Below are 16,061 nucleotides of genomic sequence, written 5' to 3' on the forward strand. Positions count from 1 at the left end.
AAAAAGAAAGTAAACACTGTAACCAACTGGGCACTCGGTAATCTGCAAAGTTTGTGTGCTTTGGGAATCATATTTTTTCAACTAAAGCCAAGGTAACACTCATTTTACATGCAGCACGCAGTAAAAATGACATGAATATGACAGTGCGCAAATGCATAAATCAGCATAGTTTGAAATAACGAGTTTAAAGTTGATCACGCATCTCCAGTGAAGCTGAACTCTCCTCCTGTCCGGATTCAATTCACACGGATCGACTGTCACGCGGAGCACATACGATCAGGCAATATACAAATGCACACTTCACAAGATCTCACAGCTGGATTCGACTAAGTCTGCAAGGTTTGTGAAATTAAATGTTCATTAGTCATTTAAAGGTTTGTTTAAATGATATGCGTATTTGCTGAATGCTGACGGCAAACGAGAAAGTATTATGTCTGCCTTTCTGTTACTAATAATATAAAAGCAATCGTTATAATACTTTTTGTATACCTTTTTATTCATTTGTTCAACAGTTCTATCTGCTTATTAGACAGACTTCTATCTGTATTAGGCAGAACTGTTAAACGACGACGACAAACAATGAAGAGGGAGAATGTGTGCACTGTGTGGTCAGGCGCTGCCGTTCTCAGCGCCATCAAAATAAAAGTCACGCCTCCAACACATCGGCCAGGCAGAAAAACTTATCGGCCGATACCGATATTTGAAAAATGCCAAATATCGGCCGATATATCGGTTGACCCCACTAGTCATGTGACTGTGACAGGAACACACGTCTAGCACGTCACATGAGCTCGGTGCTGTTCGCTGTGTGCCACAGATTTTTTGAGAGGGGGGATTAATGAATGATCACCTCATGGCTGAGTTTGTTTTTGGAGCGTGCATTGCTGTGCTTTCCAAAACCCCAAGACTGATTGAAGCTTTCAAAGCATCCCTGCTTCTAGAAAGCAGCCCTGAAGGACTTCAAGTCATGTGTGAATGTCGTTGCATTAGAACCAAGAAATAGAGCACACAAATACTTTGATTAGGTTTGAAAAATGTATAGTGCAACTTTGTGATTATGAAGTGATCTGCAGCATCTGAAAGCAAATGACTCTTGCTCTAATATTTTCTAATGCAGTGACATTCTGGAACCAAGTGTCATCTAAGTCCAATACTTTGAGGACACTGAAAACCTGGCCATCCTTCCATTTTTAAACTAGATTAGTATTTTTAGCCCTGCTTGTGTCTTAAAAACAGGACTTCCTTTACATGTTGTTTTCCTTGTGAAGATATTGCAACAGTGCTGTTGATTGAAATGGTGGCACAGAGAGCAGTGTATAATGTTGAAACCATGGCTGGCTTTACAGAGAAAGTCAGGCTCCTGAAACTGGTAGCATGTAATGCTTATTGTAGTTTGTGGACATTAGGGCATGATAAACCACAGCAAAGAGAAGTCATGAGTGGAGATTTACAGGTTCCATAGCTGATTAAACTCATACTGCACTGCTAGAATCCAGACAACTAAACCGATAAGGGCAGCTTTCTTTATGAATGAATCACTGTAGCATCTACAACATCTGACAGCAGGTTTATTCTCTCCTGAAGAGGTGTGGGCAGTAATGTCGCCTGAGAACTGACAGATCAATGTTGAAACCAGTGTCCTTTCCTCCAACGCACCAGGAGCTGCCATGCATGCGGATGGGCAGTCTTCAGTTTGGGGTTTCAGGGGTGTTGGATGTTGGTGCATTTCTAACATCAGCTGACTTTTATGTTATATTAGCCTAGAAATATATTGTACTTGAATGATATGACTGCTTAAGTCAGTCACTTTTCTTTTTCATGTTTTAATTGGAAGTATGGTTTAACTTGCTGTGGTCATGTTGATAGTGTAACATTAAATGTTTTTTTTATTTTGTGCACATTAACCCTTTAACTGTCACCCGTCCCCTCTGTGGGATGCCTACGTTTACTTCACTATATTACAATTAAATCCTAATCTAATCATGACAAACTATATATCGTTGGAAAGGTCTAAGACTCCTAAATAGATATTTTACCAATGTTTTTGTTAAAAATGATGTAGGAAAAGTAATAGATTAATTTTTGACAAGAGTGCACCTCAAAAATCTACATTATAACAGGAGTTCTGACCTTTGTCAAAAAAAAGTCTTCTTTGTTGCCTTTTTCTCTATCACACTTTAGAAATCATCAGAAATTATATATCAATTGAAAACTTTAAATCTCAAAATTCATCCTTTGAAACCCATTTTAAAATGAAACTGGTACATCAATATCATGTTACAAAATGTTTTCGTTCATGAATTATAAAAATTTAAGTTTGGATCGTGCACCTTCACGTCTATGTTCAAAAATGTGAGTGACAGTTAAGGGGTTAATAATGTCTTCAAACTGTCAAAACGTCACCATGAAATCAAAATTGACAGTGGACACTGTTCATCATAGTTTGGTAAACTTCTACAGTGGTGAACGGAAACTGCAGCAGATCTAAATTGTTCCCATTTGCTCCAGTTGCAAAAGAAAAAAACACAATAGTGTTTCTATGACCAAAAGAGGAAAGAATGTTGAGATATTTATTTAGTTGGTCAGATGTCGTCAAATTTGGTGTCACTCCTTTAGCTTATAGTGCTGGGTGTTTTTTCCAATTTTATCAATTCGAATTTAATGTTTTGCCACGATTTTATTTTTTATAAATCGAGAAATCATGATTATGAATAGAAATATTACAATACGTTAGAATTAGATATTTTGACTATGCCGGTGATAGCAGTAAAGAGAAAAGAACGATCCATCTGCATGTCGGCGCATGTGATGACGCACTCAGTGAATGACCTTAGAATATATTGCTAGGCGCCATTCATACAGAATGCGCTTTTGTGTTGACAAAGATGTGACGCGGGCAGTGGAATAGGGAAAAAAAAAGAAGACGGGAGTGAACTTCTTTTAACTTGAGTGGTGTGTTTTTAGAATGCCGTTTCATGCATTCTAACGCTGCAAGAGACATGAGCGCAACAGTTAACACACCTCTGAGTTTACGAGAAGAAATCGATTCAAAATTCAGTGTTTAAACCCTTTTTGAGCACTCCCGAACACCGTAAGGTAACTGTTGTACTTCGGTGTAATTTGCATACATATTTATTACTGTATTTAAAAGAACAATACTTCTTTGAGCACTCCCGAACACCGTAAGGTAACTGTTGTACTTCGGTGTAATTTGCATACATATTTATTACTGTATTTAAAAAAACAATACTTCATAACTGCTCCACCACAGCGACTGGGAGCAGAAAGAGAAGAAAAGCACATAAACATTCGAAATGGGTCTTTATTATGGCAGCAGCAGGTATGCAATACAATTTTAAAATGTGTATTATAAACCGATATATACATAACTATATCGCGTATAATTATATACAACTATAGCACGTGTATTTTCCTATTTTTAAACAGGAGATTTAAATAATCAAATAATAAATAGGATTATATATTATAAAATATGCTTGGAATAATAAGAATACATGTTACATAATAAGTATTTTTAAATACAGTTTACACAATAATAAAAATAAATTTGTAAATAAAATTCATTTTATTTACAGTAGACGATCATGTGACTGGCCACATGAGCAGCGCGGTCCCGGGTTCGTAGGATCACAGAACTCGCTCCTCCACTGTGAATAAATCACCATCCGAATCCATGAGTTTTATCACTGAGGTGATATGTACGCTTATTTTTACAGACGTCCATATGAGAAACAATTACCGTCTGAATCGGGCTTTAGTTCATGCATCTTTTCTGCAAAAATATTTAACAAGTGATATGTTTAACATTTACATCATGTTGACAACTTCATGTGTGGTGCACTTGGAATAGAATTTTCTTTAATTAAAGGATATCGTCCAGCCCTAGCTTAAACCCAAAGTATACTTCGGCCAGCCGCATTCTGCGACAGTCTGTGAACTGTCCGCGCAATGTACAACAGCGCAGACATGAGTTGAATGTTAAGACAGAAAAGAGTTCTCTAGGTGGTACTGCTCATGTGTCAAACTCATCCATCCACGCTCATCTGTGGTTGAGTATACTTTAAGGCTAAATAAGTGGAATAAATAAGGCTACAAAAATAAATCGATTTGCATCAATTTGTCTCACCGTTTCATTAATTTTTAATCCTCTGACATGTTTCACTCGAAACAAGACTCACTGGTGTGGATGCTAATGGCTAGTATGCTTAATATGGTATGCCTAGTATGCTTAAAATACAATCCGCCATCAAATTGATACATTTAATTATTCTGGCTGCTGTGAGAAAAGGCTATAAACGATCGGCCACCTGCAGGATCCTCACATGCGATAGCCTAGTAGCCGGGACAACTTCTTTATGTTTACAGACGTGACGTAATGACGCAGCGGCATGCTCGAATTTCCCGCGAAAACCTACCCGTACCACTCAAATTAGAAAAAAATTATTATAAGCTAACCGTTGTGAATCAGGCTAAAGTAAGGCGATAGTTTTGAACACTGGCTGGTTATGTACTTGCTCAAATATTGATTTCGGATCATTTTTAACCATAAAAAGTTACGGACTGCAGCTTTAACTAGTTTTGGTAAAACTTTCTGTAATTTAGTAAAGGTAATAAAACACAAAGAGTACTGTTAGAAATGTGCATTACATTTTTAGATAATGAAAATCTAAAATATTTTGCTAGATTTACAACTGTGGAAACGCGTCTGTAAAAAGGATCCATTTTAAATTTATTTTTTTAAATCGAATGTTGCATTGTTTATTATAAATGATTTATGCGTGCACATAATTATTTTTTTCAACATGTGCCTTAATCTTTGACGTGCCCCTCCCACATGATATGATGTCATGGACATTGGACAATACGTTTGCCAAATGACGAGTTTCAATCCAGTTGTTAGCACAGCAGCACTTTCTAAAATCCACTTAAACCCCGTCCTAATTTATTTATTTATTTGCTGTTACTTCACAGATAGAAGTCACAGAAGGAAAGGCAATTGCAGTTTCCATTTTGTGTTGATGTCATAGCACCCCTTGAGTGATGTGTGCTTGCATTACTGAATACCGTAACATGTTAAATTAAGTTTACATGGATAAAAGGGTTTGCATTCATTTTCTGGTCCTTACAAGAAAAGCTTTAAAATCTTGGTGGGAATTTATCAGTTGCTGGGAGTATTTTACAATGTGGTTGCCAAGAATTGTTGAAATAAGGTGACTAGAGTCACAAAGATGCATATAATTAACTATTCATTTGATTCTGGTTAATCATAAACTAAGACTGAACCAATAAAATGAACACTTTTTATGGTAGTTTTACATTCTAATCCACACGAGTGTTTCACCTAAACCTCAGATATTTATATAACTACCATTGATTGTTCTACTATTGAGTCCTCCCACACTTCAACACCCATCTAGATTTGATCAGTCCTTTGGTATGGTTCAGTTTTCTTTGTGGGATGCTGAGTAATGAGGGAATGTTGCTACATGCTCATATTAACTTAATTTCGTCATTTTGAGGATGAGGCCATCGCAGCAAATCTCTTAACTCGCACATCTGTTTGTTCCCGGCCCACATGAGCACAGTGTAGGTTGCAGCAACTGTTCTGTGAATGTGGATCTCAAGAGAGGAACAAACTTTCTTTTTTTTTTGTATTCTTGAGGGGAAATATATAATAAGGGAATCAGACAGCACACAATTCTTATTGATCAGTTTTTTTTTTCTTTACATCTTCATGTCTCGTAGGACAGTAAAACAGCATTAAATGGTAGTTCGCCCACAAAATAAATGTTATTTACTTCTCCTCATGTTGTTTCAAACTAAATAAGCTCATCAAATATGGTAAATGGAAGCTCAGTGCGCTTGTTTGACATGTGAAAGCCAATGAGGTTTGTTCTCGCACTGCGCAAGCACGATTGAGCCCCTGTTTTCCATATTTGATGTGCTCCATGTATATGTGAATAAAAGCCTAAATTACATCTCTTTATCATATAAAGTGGGCTTTCTCTTTAGAAGATTGTAAGATAAAAAATGTGCATCTAGTTAGGTTTCTGGCATGTCTGCCAGTTCAGAAAAGCCGAAAAGAAAACACGCAGCCAGTTTGTTATGGGCAGTCTGAGTCTTAGGGTGCTTTCACACTAGCACTTTTGGTCCGCACCCGTGTTTGATTGACTTCAGAGTTCGGTTCGTTTGAATGATGTGAACGCGGTCTTCCGAACTGGGGTGCGCACCCGCGAACCGTACCCGAGTCCGCTTAAAAAGAGTGGTCTGGGGTTCAAGTGAACTCCGGTACTGTTCGCTGCTGATGTGAACGCAATCATACCAAATCACGGAAGTGAACCGCTATTAATGACGTATTATTTGATAAAAATGTGTGTTTGTGTGTGTGTTTCACTCACTTTCATGACGAGTGTGACTGACGCGCTGCATGGAGTGAGCTGTATGTCTCATTTCTGATCGCCTTTAGTGTTCTTTAGAGCATTTGCAGTACATTGTGCTGTTATGTACTGAAGCTTTGGAAACAAAACCAATGGTTCAAAAACATAAATATTTAAAAATGAAGAGAGCATTTTGCTGCCTTCTCCTGCGCCGTTGTTACTAAGCAATGGGGTAAACAGCTGCTGACTTGATCCGCAGTTGGGATCCAAATAAAATGAACGCAGTCCAGCGGGGGCAGGGGGAGGGGGGAGCAATCAAACTCTGATTCGGACCAAGCAAGTGAACCAAGTGTGAAAACACTTAAACTCTGTCATCCGGCGAGCTGTTTCTATTTGCAGCCAGTTTCTACGTAGATAGCTAGCTATTTGAATAAGCCCACCTTCGAGTCATATACAGAGTCTCCTTCCATGACTGTAGACCACCCCCTCTCCACCTGTTTTTTTTTTTTAAAGTCACCTTTATTTATATAGAGCTTTATGCAATTCAGATTGTCAAAGTAGATTTACACTGTTCAACAGGAAAATAGTGTGTTAATAATGCAAACAAAAGTAATTTCTGCTCTAAAAAGAGGACAATAGTGAACCGTCAGTTTTTCAGTTAAAGTCATTTCATTGTCGATTCAGTGATGTCATCGTGCAGCTCAGTTCAGTTTGCTTCCAATAGTGTCTATGGAATCAAGTACACCGCTAGCTAACGAAGGTATATTTTGTTTTAGCATGCATTGGACGCACATCGACAATGAAGCGATCCTGACATGCGACCTGTCTTATTAAGGCTACTGAAGTTATTAAGTCAAGAGCAGTGAGTGATTTTCTGTGATTGTTGTTGTTTAGGTCATATTAACAGCATAGACAGCAGTAGGTACTGTATATTACGCTGCTGTTACTAAATACACAGATCTGATATAAACATGCAATTTCTTTCCCAGCTGTTTACATTCACAGACATAACCGACTGTGCTTATGTAAGCTTTGTGTGTTTTTGACATAACTATGGGAGTATTTGTCAGTTTAAGCGCAATAAGACATGAAAGAACTTATTTTAGTACTCACATGCCGTGTGACAGCGTCTTTCTGTACGCATGCTCCGGATTTTTATGGCTTTAAAACGCATGCAAATAATAAGCTTTCCCGATGACAAAGAACGATGTTTTGTTTTGGCAGAGTATCTGAGGCATGAGCTGTAAAGGCACAGCCCTATTCTGGAAAAGGGGGTGGGGAGCAGCAGCTCATTTGCATTTAAAGATACATGCATGAAAACAGCATGCTTTTGCTTCTTCTCAAAATGGTATAATATATGATCTGTAGGGTGTTTTCATCTGAAACTTTAGACACATTCTGTGGACACCTGAGACTTGTTTTGCATCTTGTAAAAGGAGCCATAATAGGTCCCCTTTAAGCATCAACGTTTTTATGAGTAGATTTTTAGTAGAGGGACAGAAATCTCTCAGTTGTCATTAAAAATATCTTTATTTTTGTTTTGAAGATTAACGAGAGTCTTAAAGGGTTAGTTCACCCAAAAATGAAAATTAGCCCATAAATTACTCACCCTCAAGTCATCCTAGGTGTATATGACTTTCTTCTTTCAGACGAATCCAGTCAGAGTTATATTAAAAATGGTCTTTGATCTTTCAAGCTGTTTCATGGCACTCAGCGGGTGTTGCATGATTGTTTTGTTTTGATCTCTCCCCTGCGCTTCCGCGTGTGTCATTTCTGAGCGGCGCATGCACAAAGCTGACCTCATACGTCATCAGCCCGGAGCTGCTTCCGTGTGCAACTGTTTAAAGTGTTTACATTTAAAGTGATTATTACTTTTTGAATATGGACATTTTTCTTTCATAAATGCATCAATTCGCTACAGGAGGCCTTTGTTCACCCCCCGGAGCCGTGTGAGAGACTTTTTTTTATGGATGGGTGCTTTTTATTTAACTTATTTTGGACTGGTACATGCAACACCCGCTGAGTGGCATTAAACAGCTTGAAAGATCAAAGACAATTTTTAATATAACTCCGACTGGATTCGTCTGAAAAGAAGAAAGTCATATACACCTAGGATGACTTGAGGGTGAGTAATTTATGGGGTGATTTTCATTTTTGGGTGAACTAACCCTTTAAGGGTTTGGAACATTATGAGGGTGAGTAAATTAATTTTTTTTTATTTTTTTTATCTCTTTAAAGACACGGCACTCTCTCTCCTCTGACACCTCGCTCACAACACTTATTCAAAACGGACAGAGAAGTGGGACTTGGTTCTATGCATCAGTTGTTGATTGGATGTTAAATTGTGGGCGTTCCACTTTTGAGTGTAGGCATATGAACTTTGCAGGGGTGGGTTTAAGAGAACTAAATGAATGGAGAAGTCCGGCATACATCACCAGAGAGAAGTCTGACATTTAACCGGGAGGTCCAGTAGACTAAAAATTGAGGTCAAATGGGGGGAAAAAAAGAAAGGAAAAAAAACATGCTTGGATGAATGGTTCACACAATAAGTTCTACAGCATGCATGTAGATAAGAAGGTTCATTTTCATTTCATGCTGACTTTAACATACAGTTATGACGCAAATATTTTTTACTTGCAAGGAAGCACTTTATAGGTTTTAGGTCAATGATTTTTATGTTTTTGATGTGCTCGCATGATTACTGAGTGCTTTTAAGCTGGAATTGATTAAAAACCTTATTTATTAAGGTCATCGATTGTTGATTCAAGATGATTAGCCATTCACATCCCTAAACCGAGACATAGAGACTTGAGGTTGGGCTCTTTTGGCTTGGACTAGTGAATATATACTGAGAACATCTTTAAAAAAAAAAAGTAGAAGTCTAGCTATCAGTTAATATGGCTTGTTGATTAAGATGTTAAGAGAATGCGCTTTTAATAAGACTTTGTATCAATGCAGGGCTATTTCAAATAAATAAAATCATGTTGAAAACACATTGTTCATGTTAACTACACAGTAAGGGCAGTATTGGTGGATTGTTATAGGCTCTAGCAGGACAGTTAGGTTAGAATATGTGCTGGTGTTATCTGGTCAAGTAGGTTATGTTTTGTGTTTGGGGCAGTCAGACTAGTTTGGAGGTTGTTAGGCTTAAAGGCTGTGAGTTTGGCTGTAGGACAGCGCTGCTGTAGTTTTGGGATGGTCATGCTGGCGTGATGATGCACAGCATTTAGGATGACTCAGGTCTGCTCACATTCACCCCTCCCCCTGCTCGCCCACACCACTGACTCACTATTGTTCCCAGTGGCCCCTGGACAGCTGAATGTCTCTGTGTGCTTGCACACTTATATATATCTACAGTACACCTAAGTCTCAGGAAATATATGTGTGCTGTCCCACTCTTATAGACTGGTCTTACAGTGTTTTTAAGTCTTAAAAGAATAGTTCACCCAAAAAACTAATTTACCCTCAAATGTTACAATCATATGACTTAACATGACTTTTTCCTTCGGTGGTACACGACACACCTTCCATACAATACAATAAGAAAAACTTAAATTGCACAAATTGCAATGGAAGAAAGAAAATCATATGGGTTTGTAATAGCGTGAGGGGTAAATGTTTATTTTTTGGGTCAGCTACCAGTTTAAGTGCAGATCATGTGATGTTGAACTTGAACTTTCTATAGATGGGCTGTTGGTTTTAGTTAGCTTGTGCTATAAGAGTGAGTCTTGAACACAAAGCTTTGTGCCGAACTGTAGTGCATCTAGTTGTTTTTCCCTTCCTTGCAGTATGACTCAACATAACTCACTGTTCTTGTTCAGCACTTGGTCTGCAACTGGCCTTTCACAGCTACTGACCAGGGTTAAAGGGATAGTTCACCCAAAAATGAAAATTTGATGTTTATCTGATTACCCCCAGGGCATCCAAGATGTAGGTGACTTTGTTTCTTCAGTAGAACACATATGATGATTTTTAACTTTAACCGTTGCAGTCTATCAGTTGTATAATGCATGGCAATGGTAACAAAATCTATGAGAGTAAAAAAAACATGCACAGACAAATCCAAATTAAACCCTGCGGCTCGTGCAGGGCTCAGGGCAGAAATGCCATTGCCGCTGACAAAAAACTGTGTGGGTAAAAATTTCCCTCTTTGTGAATTCCAGAATGTGTTCTTTTTATTTTTTTATCTATTTTTTTTAATTTTTTTTAAGTACATGATCAGATTTCTAGCATTTAAATTCAATTTTACAATATATTAAAATTAGTGCTGTCAGTCGATTAAAAATATTAACTAATCACACTTTTTTTCTGAGATTAATCGCGATTAATCCCACCTAACGTTAAGGTTTTTAAATGCATCACTGATACCAATACTACTGATCTCTCTAGGAAATAGTTCTTTTTTTCCTCGTATTTAAACAGACTATAACCATTCAGCATTACAGTATAATTAAGGGCTATCAATTTTTACATTTATTAGACTTTAAAAAATAACAACTAATTTAAGTGAACTTAAAATAGGGCTGCACGATAAATCGCATGCGATATTTAACGCACATCTGGTCAGAAAGCCGGTTCTGTAATCAGCGGTAAATCTCCATCACCTGCGGGCTTTCACAACAATCTTCACATAATTTATACATTTATTCACATAATAAATGTCATATTTACCTGTGCCCTTCAGCAAGTAGGAAATATACAGAAACTGAATAAAGTTATCAAACACCAAATTAAATATAGATGAATTCTTAAAGCTACAAAAGTTGTTGAATTAAATTTTTTTTTTGTTCTTTGATTAACAGACATCACAGCAGCTGGGTTAAGTTTTTTGGCTGCTATTACTTTAAGAGCTGCCGCTGCTGAACATGACTCTGATCTGACATGCATGCTTGTCGTTTCATTTGCACTTTAATATGGAATAATACGGGCTACAGTGCGTGCCGCCGTATTTGTGCATGCAATTGAAGAGCACAAGCTTACAACCACAGTGTAATGGTCGACTAGACGGGAAAATTTGTTTTTACAGACATATGGCCTGACAACATCTCATCTGACCGCAGTTCACTGATGTTCTACTGAAGCTGTCTCGTCACTTGTACCGTTTCCGCACTCGTTTGACTCGCGCCTTGCGCTGAGGCGAAGTGGAGTGCACGTCTGAAAAGTCTTCCATTTGATGTAGTCCTAAATAGTGTTGTCACGGTAACAAAATTTCAGTATTCGGTACCAATACCAGTGAAAATCCACGGTTTTCGGTACCAAAGCAAAACACAAAAACATGCTAATTAAAAAATTTGACTATACTTTCATTTAATCCAAACTGTGTACATATTTAATTTTAAAGGGCTTTTAAAACCTTCTAGAGTTATTCAGCCAAGAATAACAACTAAGTTAGCTAAAAAAATTAATTTAAAAAAGCCCAGAACTGCTTTTCTGACTGATATGACGCAATGTTAACCATTTGTACATTCTCTAACATGCATATTTTAGATTCACAATTCATTTAAAAGCCTCTGGTTTGTAAAAATAGTAAATGTCATTATTTTATTATTTTACCCTAATAAAAGTTATAGGAGCATTAAATAGTTAATAAAGCTTCATTCTAATGCTCATTATATTAGCGTTAGCCGCGCTTATGCTAACGATTAACTACTCTAATAACAGCAATGTTCATTCGCGCATCTGCGCACCTTTCGGATAGCGCATCTAGAACCGGGTTGAACGGGTACTCGGTACCACGGTACTTAAACCTGGTACCGTAATGTTTTCATTTTTTTAGTACCGACTTGGTACCGAAGTACCGGGTCTTTTGACAACACTAGTCCTAAAGACGTTCTGTGTCTAAATAAATGCAATTCTTGTCAAGAAAAAGAGACCGAAGCAGCAGTTTTGAGTGGGGAGGCCAACCCTAGCCCTGCCCTTCGTTAACTGCGTTAAATATTTTTAACCCTGTTAAACTGAATAATTTAATCGTCTGCATTAATGTGCTTATTTTGACAGCATTAATTTAAACAAAAGTTATTTTAATTGTAATAATACTTCACAGTATTACTGTATTTTTGGATCAATTAAATGCAGCCTTGGTTAGCATAAGAGGCTTCTTTGAAAACCTTTAAACAAATCTTACTGACCCCAAACCTGCATCATTTACTGCTACTTTTGTATTTGATGTTGATTAAACTTTATAATTAACAGCCATATTATGAATTCAAATTGAGAATTTAATCGATTTATTTGGTTGTCATGGACAAACGCTTTGTTTTCATGCCATTTTTAAAGTACAAAAAATGCCCATAAAAATTTTAATGGGTAAGTATTGATTTCTGATACTGCTACCCACTGATTAAACACTAGAGACAATGCATATTATCCAGCAGCTCATTTGTAAATTAAACAAGTAATCCATAATTGTATTTAAAAGTAAATTAAGTTTCAATAAAAAAAAAAATTTAATTGTGGCTTGCTCATTTGCTAGCACGATGCTGGGGTTTTTGCAGGCAGTTACCGGGTATTGATGTGCAGTTTCTGTTGTATTTTGCATGGTTACTAGGACACTGCTAGGTAGTTACTTACAAGCTAAAATTAAAAGAAGCTCACCCCCATGTCTCTGATGTTCTGGTCTGTAGATATTGCTTATCAAGGCAATTTAATGAAGTAACAGGACATCTTAAAAAGCTGCATGATTTGAGGTTTCATTCATGTGTGTAGTAGGGATGCACCAAATGTTTGGCAACCGAAATTGTTAGGCCGAAAGTAGCAAAAAAGCTCTTCAGCCGAATAAGCGAAAAGGCCAAATAAATTGTACCGAACAAACAATATCGGCAGTGTAGAAGCATTTAAACCAAAAATCATTACAAGCATTAACAGCGAGAGACTGTTTAGTACTGCATCGCATGTCTTTGATGGGAAGAGGAAGGGGTGGTTGTTGCTGGTTACTGTATGGTGATGAAATCGCGAAATGGTTTTAAACAATTAGTAAATAATCTGCTGAATGTTACGTTTTCTAATACACTCACAAATTGCATGTATTCAAACAGCGCTGCGCGAGCTTGTTGTGCTATCTGCTTGTTAGCCAGGGTTCAAAGTCCAAAGCTTGAGGAAAATCTGCGCTGAAATAGTGTTGCTCGTCAGTTGCTCAGTAACCTTTTCATGAATTTTTTTTTAAAGGCATGTGACAATGCGATACATGCAACAACCACTTATAAATCTGCTGTTGTCAACAAAAAGAAGCACTGAGATCTTCCTGCAGATTTCTTCCAAAATAAAAGCTGAGAAAAAGCAACTCCATCAACGTTCATAAATGTTTGTATTGTAATTTTACTGTTGTTCTGTAAAGTAAAATAAAAAGTAATAATGATGATAATTACAACAGCTCTATTAATACATTTATTATACCATTCACACATAGTGTTCAAATTGGGATCTGTAATATTTTCTAATGTTTTTAAAGTCTTTTCTGCTCAGCAAGGCTGCATTTATTTGTACAGTAAAAATACATGCCTCATTCAAGAAGGGAGTCTCAAAAATGGCACAAAAAATAATTTTACTAACTTATTAATTTTAACTTAAATTGTGCTTTGTTGGTATAATGTCTGCTAGAATGTAAAAAAAATGTCAGTAGGGCTGGGCGATTTGGCAAAAAATTTAAATCTCGTTTTTTTTTTTCAGAAAGTTTGACAAATTCTCAATTTTTTTTTTTATGATTTTTAACTAGTCAACTTAAAAATGTAACTACAACATGATTCAAATGATCTTTTTCTTTATTAACCCTCTATTTAAAGAAAATTCTATTCCAAGTGCACCACACATGAAGTTGTCAACATGATGTAAATGTTAAACAAATCACTTAAGTATAGTTGCAGAAAAGATGCATGAACTACTACTGCATCTTGTACAAACTTGTCTTATACATATTATATGTTCAGAAATAATACCAGGAAAATGCTTCAAAATTAAGTATCTTTGCAAAAAAGATGCATGAACTACAACTACATCTTGTACAAACTTGTCTTAAACATATTATATGTTCAGATATAATACGAGGAAAATGCTTTAAAAAAAAATCTCAAAAGTCAAGGTTCAAATTCAAATTGAATTCAAATTCAAAATGACTGAAGATATAACACCAGTAGACTATTACTGTCTATAAATGTTCTATAAAAACAACCGCAGCTTTCAGCCTGTCACCATGATGCAAACATGAAATATCAGACATACAGTAGTTTCAGGTTTTTTATTCGCTTGTGCTGCTTTTCCATTATTTTTTCTATGTGAACATAGCCGTGTTTGACTGTTGCACTCGCATCAATTGCAGCGTCTCATGCATGAAACGGCATTCTAAAAACGTGGCGCTCAAGTTAAAAGAAGTTCACTCCCATATTCTTGCATGTTTTTTCTATTCCACTGCCCATGTCGCATCTTTGTCAACACAAGCGCATTCTGTGTGAATAGCGCCTAGTGATATGAGCGTGTCACACGTGAGCGGTTAATCACGTGTGCCGACATGTGGTCGGATCGTTCTTTTCTCTTTACTGTTATCACTGGCATATTCCCAAAGTGTCTAATTCTAACGTTTGGTAAGATTTCTATTCAAAATCGCTATTCCTCAATTTCTACAAAATAAAAGCATGGCAAAACATTAAATTCAAATTAATCGATAAAATCTGAAAAATCGCCCAGCCCTAATGTTCAGTGTTAAGTAAATAATTTTAAATTGTTGTTTTGTAATTTAATTTTTTCTTTGAAAAACAAGACAAAACAGTAAAAAGCACATTTTGGCTATTTAATTTATGCAATGCTTATTCCATTGCCCACGTCACATCTGTGTCAACACAGAAGCACATTCTGTGTAAATGGTGCCTAACTATATATTTACAGTCCTTCACAGAGCGGTTGCCGACATGTGGTCGGATCGTTCTTTTCTCTTTACTGTTTTCACTGATCTATGCCAAAAAAGTTTGCATCTAGGGTTTGATAAGATTTCTATTCAAAATCGCTATTCTCAATTTCTACAAAATAAAAGCATGGCAAAACATTAAATTCAAATTAATCGATAAAATCAGAAAAATCGCCCATGTTCAGTGTTAAGTAAATAATTTTAAATTGTTGTTTTGTAATTTAAGAGTAAAAAGCTAATTTTGGCTATTTAATTTATGCAATGGTTAAAAACAAAACATGGGGGGAAAAAACGCGAAGAAACTTATTTGGCCTTCAGTCTTCAGCCCAGTGTTTCATTTTGTTTGCATTTGTTCTCAGCCAAGAATTTTCATTTTGGTGAATCCATAGTGTGTACCACAGTTACATACTGAAGTTTAGTGCTTGGGGTTAGTACTGCTTTGTCTTGGCAAAAAGCACTAATAAATGAACAGCTGGTTTGAATTACACGTACAGATTTTTGGCTGCTCTCGACCATTAAAGTACTAATTACTAACTTCACTAAACGACGTTAAACACTTGTTGGACTTTGCCCCTTGTTTGTGAAGTAGCTGTAACCACAAAACTGAGTGTAGTGACCCGAGTCTTTGCTCTAATATTGATCGCTGCACTCAAACGGCACTCTCTGCCCTTGGGCGCCGTGCGGTCGGGGGTTGTCCATTGTAGCAGGCAGTGCTTCAAAGGCGAGCTGAGCCTGAGCTGTGCAGGGGCAGGAATCTGGCACACTCCCGC

General features: G+C 36.9%; 1 protein-coding gene and 1 long non-coding RNA gene across 2 annotated transcripts in view; both read left to right on the forward strand.

Annotated features, from left to right (window-relative positions):
- LOC107722438 (mastermind-like protein 1) overlaps window positions 1-16,061 on the forward strand; it is a 38,377-nt gene that overhangs the window by 2,030 nt on the left and 20,286 nt on the right. The window lies entirely within an intron of this gene.
- Window positions 9-7,133, forward strand: LOC107722439 (uncharacterized). Its single transcript, XR_001637809.1, has 3 exons — window positions 9-18; window positions 1,431-1,432; window positions 7,049-7,133. It is a non-coding gene; the product is annotated as an uncharacterized LOC107722439 (long non-coding RNA).

The sequence above is a fragment of the Sinocyclocheilus rhinocerous genome, unplaced genomic scaffold, assembly GCF_001515625.1.
Source record: "Sinocyclocheilus rhinocerous isolate Xijiao unplaced genomic scaffold, SAMN03320098_v1.1 scaffold1656, whole genome shotgun sequence".
Taxonomy (NCBI): Eukaryota; Metazoa; Chordata; class Actinopteri; order Cypriniformes; family Cyprinidae; genus Sinocyclocheilus; species Sinocyclocheilus rhinocerous.